We start from the raw sequence: 7,262 nt of genomic DNA on the forward strand, positions 1-7,262 counted from the left end.
ATTAGCTCTATCTAAACCAATAGATATAAGAATCTATAGAAGTTAAGTGGATGAAATAATGAAATGGTTAACTATTTCTTCAAAATCTTTAATTTCTATAAATTAAATTGATATCCAAGTTAACTGTAACAATTTATAAATCAAAGTCACTATCATAGTTAACTACTAGGAAAAATTCCATAATAATATGTAAATTAAATTAATATCTTAGTTAGCTACTAATATTTAATTTCTATAATAATTACATTTATCAAAAAGTCACTATCATACTTAACTACCAGTCTATAATAAATACTTAACTACTAGTCCATAATAATCTATAAATTAAATTAATATCTTACTAATTAGCTGATAGGCTTTCCCTTTGGAGTTCACTCGAACCGGATTTTGTCTCCCATTGTTCAAAATTTCCAAAATTTGCCAGATTTTGAATCACGCCCACATATTTATATTTGATTTTGTAAATAATTCTATGATCGTACAATCTTTGAGAAATATTATTTGCCGATATGGGGGTATGATAAGATCGTCGCCATTGACAAGCAGTTCCATATAGAAGTGGTCTATAATAAAAGCAGAGATGGGTGAAGATGAGCAGAATAATTGCAAAATATTTTCAATGTGAGGCTTTGTTTTTAGCAAGAAGTTGGAAACGCGTTTTTCTAATTCCATATTTTGGTCATCTTCATCGAGAGTGATGTCAAGTATCTCTGCAAAGCAGATATCCAGAGCAGAGAAGGCCAATTTTTTAAGCAAAAGGGGTTGCTGGGATGTCCACATCCACTTGCTGATGATGAGCGTGATTAAGAAGCCATGAATCTCACAAAGCCTTTTTGCAAACTCAACTAATGGAAGGAAATGGCCCATCCCCCTGCTCAGGGGAAATATGGTGATAGTTCCTTAAATAATGTCGATAGCTATGGTGATGACGAAGCTATGGAATGTGAAGATTTTACCTTTCAGAAGCCCAAGAAGTTTATCAAAGACGACATTTCAATTTCTTCAGGTAGGACTTGCATTTTTTTGGGCCCTTTATTTCTTTTTGTTCGCTTTCATATTAGAGCTCAGCACATCTATTTATGCCAATTTGCTAGTAAAGATTATACATGTTTAAATATGACAAATTTCTTGAAAGTACGCATGTCTATCCTTATTAGAAATTTGCGGTTATATACAAAACACATGGGTTTTAAAATCCATATTTGGGTTCAGATAGTAGAAGTTTGAATCTAAACCCCCCAAAAATCCTTTCAGAAACAATACAGAATAGTAATTTTCTAGATTTATTTTTGGGGCTGTAGAATAGTATTTTTTTTCCTGGTAAATTGTAAAGTACTGGTGTTGAGTTTATATTATTAATGTTTGAGCTGTGTATGCATAAAATGTGAAGTTTTTTAAGGATGGAGTTTAGTAGTTTTAATTTTTTATAATAAGATGGGATTTTTGACCCGACTCCTTGTTTTGAAGGGTCGGCTGCAAGGAGCGTAGGGAGGAAGAGGAAGAACTTGTACCAAGGGATCAGGTTGTGGCCTTAGGGCAAATGGGATGCCAAGATTAGGGATCCAAAAAAGGGGGTCAAGGTTTGGCTCAGAATATTCAATATTGCAGAGGATGCTACTAGGGCGTACAATGCAGGGGCTAAGAAGATCAGAGGCAAGAAAGTGAAGCTTAATTTTTGTGATGATTTGTCTCCTCTGAAATGCAAGAAAGGGTTGGGAAAAATGGAGTGCCGAAAGAAATCTAAGTCATGCAATCCTAAGCCTGAATTTGTATTTGAGGATTTCAATATGAACAAAATGGCAAAACCATCTGTAAAGGAAGCCCAAAAAGGATTAGGCTTCAATCTGTCCATGTAGAAAAATGATGATCTGGAGATTAGAGGTATGAGTCTATGGAGTCATATCTGAGGATTTGTTTGAGCCCTAAGCAAGAAGAGATGGAGAAGACAGTAAGTGATTTGGATGCATGTACTAAGTACTCCCTTCAGCCATGGACCTTTCATGATCTATTTGATGTAGGCTCTATTTATCAAAATAGTTTTGCTGCTTGCCTTGGTGAGTTGTTGTAAATTTCAAATGGACAAGTAGACTCCTGGTTTGAGATTTGAATTGCCAAACTATGTTGTGAGTTTGGTAGATCTAAACTTTTAAGTAATTATCATATGTGTGTGACTCCTGAAAGAATGCATTAAAAAAATGTTTTATCATGTCTAATATTTATGAATTAATGATGAGATTATGTTGTTCATGTCTAGTAATTGGCTTTCAGAAACATTGAAGAGCTAAACCTTGCATATTATTTACAATTAGGATGAAATTGTAAAATCCTTTTGAATCTATTTAAGTTGTTTGCATTCTCTTTGTATAAAACCGTTTGTGTTGATGTAAAATTGTGATTATGCTCCCTAGAGAAAAGGAAACAATCAAATGGAAAAGTCTCTATTTAATTAGGTAGGGAAAAATATTGTTTAATGAAGGGAGCTTTCTTTGTTGGTCGATTGTATTTCGATTTTAAATTGATAGGGGTTCAAAATTCACACTTATTTCTTTATTGGTGATTGATATTTTGTTGATAAATTGATAGGGGTAAAAAATCATACTCATGCATGGCACAATTGAGAGGCAAAACATATCCTTGCATTTTGAATAGTTTCTGTCTGTGCACTTTTTTTTTGAATACTAATACATTTGCTTTTTCTGAGTTACATTTTCTTAGTTCTATTGAATGATAGCTCTCTTTGTAGTTTTTACTATTTTCTCCATGTACTCAAATTGACCAAATTGCTATAAGGTTTTTTTTCAGTTTTTACATATGTTGTGTTTGTATATGAAGTTGAACACCTTTGATTTACCTAAAAGAGAAATTGGCTCTTTATGTTATGGATTGTGTGCATGCCTTGATCTTGTTGATGTACAAGAGTTAAGGTGATAAGAATTATTTTTGGCCAAATCTTAATGAAGTTGGTACAATAGGTGCCAACAAATGAATGTCTCTGAAATTCCATTGCATATACACTTCATTTCCAAACTAATAGTCATGTTTCATTATTATTATTGTATGGTACTTTCATGTTAGGAAAGTCCACTTCAATTTTTTGATAATGAAATTTGGGAATTAAATACTTTAAATAATGAACCAGTTTGGGTATTTTTTTCATATAATAAGTGGGGCATGTAGTTGGATATAGTTTTGAGCGATTCTATGGATGGTTGGCATGTTACTCGTGTGTAATTTCTTAGTATGAGGCTTGTTTCTATTCTTTAGTCAATATGTCTTCGTTGTTCTTATATACAAGCCATATGTCTAATTGATTATCATATACAAGCTATTTTACTTATATAAAAAATTTGCAACCGGTATGATTAAGGCAATGGCTTTCAGACAGAATAGAAAAGCTTTGGTTTTTGCCCTTTTTGGAAAGACATGGATACCTTGCATCTCTGCCTTGTAGTCAGAAGATATGGATCAGAATATATCCACTGATACCACTCTTGTAGCAAACTGGAATCTCCAGTTCAGGTGTAGAATCATTGGTTGTTGTGATATTGGTATCAAGATTTAACTGTGTAGTTTTTGAGTCAAGTTTGACTCAAAAACTACACAATTAAACCCTGATACCAATATGGAAATATCTCCTACTTATCATTGCTTGTTACCAAACCCTACTCTCTGGTCAACCAATGAATGTCAAAAAGGGACTTTCTTGTCATGGCAACTATTTAAGTACTCTTTTCTCAAACCCTCCAATATGATATGGTCACGTTAGCCAACACCCTTCATAGAATCTTTAAAGGTTCAGATGCCTCTAAATGGTCTTATTTGGGGGTTTTCCATGTTGGCTAAGTTTGTACAAAAAACATTTTCGGATCATAAACTTATACATAAAGTAGTATAAAAGAAAGAGTCAAGACCATATAGCACATAAAATTGCATATAATAAATGAAACAATCATAATTTTTAAACTCCATGGAGCTTGCTAAGAGCTCTATCTCTTGCAATCTCTTAGGTGTGTCCACCCAGGAAAAATGTAGCAAAGTGCCAAAGCAGAGAAGTTACAAATCAGTGTGAATATAGTGGTGACTCAAAGGTGCTGAAAAAGTAATCTATTGTATTTAACAACCAAAAGCTATAAAATTTGTCCTTCATAGAGATACAAATTGTGATATACATTTACTCAGCATAAAAGGAAACCCAATAGCTGTACAAATCACCAAGGCTAAAAATCCCCAAAACTAAAAAAAACACAAAAGAAAACAATGAGCATAATGCAAATGACAGCATGAGAGCCAACAATAGTATCATTGCTAGAATTAACTTCTCACAATTAAGAATGGAGAAGAACAAGATTGAGAATCCTAAGCAATGATGGTTTTTTCTACCACTTGGCTACTTAACTGTGAGAGCAGTTTTGTAGAAGTTACACATTAACATGTTCTATGGTATATTATCATGGAATTTGATGACAAAAAAAAATTATGAGTGAAGAAAAGGGAAAAAGTAAGGTTGTGTGCACTCTAGACCTTGGGCATGTCAATGGACATAACTAGCCAAATTTGAGGTCTATTGTCCCTACCCTACTACAACGTCAGGCTAGACTCCAAAACAGGGGCTGGGACGAACATGAATAAATTATGTGTGATGATATTAGTTATATAAATATAAAAAATATACTATAAAATGTAGATTTGATATAAAAATTTCACTCTTTTCACTCTACATTTTTAAGAAATATTGTTTCTCTATATTGAAACACAAAATACAACATAGAAAGCACCATTACTCCTTTTCCTTTATGTGGGGTCAAGTACAACCATGGATGAGTATTGATTGTATACATTTCAAATGAATAACAAGAGAGAAGCTTCTAATCATGCATGAGTTTAACATTCTCTCTTTACATTCAATCTAGTTTTGAAAGAAAGAAATAAAAAAGCTAGAATAGTTTTATATCAAATAGAATGTACCAATATCTTTTTGTCTACAAAATCCATCGTTGGTGTTGAAGATGTTCCTACAAAATAATATTTAAGAAGACCTCGAACAACCTTAGTAAGTTCTTATCAAGTTGTTCATTTGAAAAAGATACATTGAATTGGAGTACATAATTTCATAGACAATTCCAAAGGAACTAGAGATCAAACAAAAATAAGAAACTTTATAATTATGGGACTCAAGGATGTGGAAGACTAGCTCTATATTAGGAACTTGCTAGACTAATAGAATTTATGGTTTTATGAAGGCAGTATGACCAGCATCCTTTCTGTTTTAGTAGAGGATTAAATACATTTGTTATATTTGGTTGGAACTTGGAACGTTTTCTTTTTAGGGCACTATTTATATGGAAATGAATGAAACAAAAAATGATTGGCAATTTTTTATTCAATTTTTTGTTGTTTTGACAATTGAGTGAGAGACCCACATAGTAATGTAACAAGTTGTGTATGTGTGAAATTTGTATGGAATTCTTGCAATCTTTGAAACTATTACCTCATTTATCTTCATGAATATTGAATGTTTGCTATGCTCTTTGAATGTAGTAAATGGTAGAAGCCAAGTCACAGGGAGTATAAATTAGTTTAAAGAGATAAATAATGTGGAAAGAAATTCCATTATAGCTAAATAATAATTGTTGGTCAAACTGTTGGTAAATTAATTATTTAGTTCAAGAGAACTAGACATTCAATAGTAGTTTAGTTAATAGGTGATTATATTTTATATTTTTTACAAAATATAATGGTATAAAGAAAAGAAATGAAAAGAAAATGTAGTCACATCTTCATTAACTACAACAATTATGTGGTTTAGGTCTCTTGTTTTAGGTTTCTTATGTTCTTATCTTCATTAACTACATAGACAATATCGTATAAACCATTATTATTTGATACACATTACCATTACCTATTAAATTTGTGGTTATCATGATAATTAATGATAATAAAATGAAAATATGTGATCAAAAAATACCTTGTTAATAAAAATCCTTACATAGCATCAATTGTATTAATTAAATATATTTAATTAATAAATATTTCATTAATATAATATTTTTACAAACTTGATATACATAATTTTTATATTTAATTAAATTTACATGTTGAAATGTGTTTAAAATTATGATATATTATTTGGAAAAAGAATGAAAATTTAACTTAGAGACAATGGAGCATCCAAATTATATTTGCAATATAGATATGTGAGTATGATATTAGCTGTATAAATATCAAAATATATTATTAAATGTAACTTTAATATATATTTTTCACTAAATTTGAAGTTATAAAATCCTCACTCTTTTCACTTATAATATTTTTGAATAAATTATGTGTGATGGTATTAGTTATATAAATATAAAAATACACTATAAAATGTAGATTTGATATAAATTTTTCCCTCTTTTCACTCTACATTTTTAAGAAATATTGTTTCTCTATATTGAAACACACAATAAAACATAGAAAACACCATTACTCTTTTTCCTTTATGTGGGGTCAAGTACAACCATGGATGACTATTAATTGTATACATTTCAAATGAATAACAAGAGAGAAGCTTCTAATCATGCATGAGTTTGACATTCTCTTTTTACATTCAATCTAGTTTTGAAAGAATGAAATTAAAAAGTTAGAATAGTTTTATATCAAATAGAATGTACCAATAACTTTTTGTCTACAAAATCCATCATTGGTGTTGAAGATGTTCCTACAAAATAATATTTAAGAAGACCTCGAACAACCTTAGTAAGTTCTTATCAAGTTGTTCATTTGAAAGATATTAAGTCTATCCTTGTGATTTCATATCAATCAATTGACTTTTGTCTAGCTTTGAAAATGTGGGATTTTTCTTGCTTTAAAATTGCAATATGATGGATCAAATTATTATATTTAAGTTCTAATTTTTAGAGGAAAACATATATTTGAGAAAATACATTCTAAATATGATTGTTGACAATATTGTTATACTTTCCTTTTGGCTCCTCTCTTCAAGTGCTCACACCCTCTCCTTCATAGCTACCAAGTCGTTCACAAAGATGTCTTGGTGCCATGTCATGGGTGTCCTCGTGGAGTTATAATTATTTGACAACCCATCGTCCACTGTGTCCATTGCTTGAGAATTATATGTATTCCCTTTACCTTTGATATCATTAAACTACTTAACTATTTCGTAGATTTCAGTCGGCCTCATACTCTGTTCCCCCGTCTTTGTACTGTCTGGGATGTCTGGTATCCAGAAGTATAGTTGCAAGTTTCCCTCTTTATGTATA

The 7,262-nt window shown here is 31.1% G+C and overlaps 1 long non-coding RNA gene across 1 annotated transcript; it reads left to right on the forward strand.

The window, feature by feature from the left end:
- The first annotated feature begins 479 nt into the window (after positions 1-479).
- Positions 480-2,253, forward strand: LOC149534572 (uncharacterized). The gene is made up of 2 exons (XR_016357042.1): positions 480-1,006; positions 1,468-2,253. It is a non-coding gene; the product is annotated as an uncharacterized LOC149534572 (long non-coding RNA).
- The last annotated feature ends 5,009 nt before the right edge of the window (positions 2,254-7,262 follow it).

The sequence above is a fragment of the Cupressus sempervirens genome, chromosome 10 (assembly GCF_028749045.1).
Source record: "Cupressus sempervirens isolate cs-2001-9-10 chromosome 10, ASM2874904v1, whole genome shotgun sequence".
In the NCBI taxonomy this organism is placed as follows: Eukaryota; Viridiplantae; Streptophyta; class Pinopsida; order Cupressales; family Cupressaceae; genus Cupressus; species Cupressus sempervirens.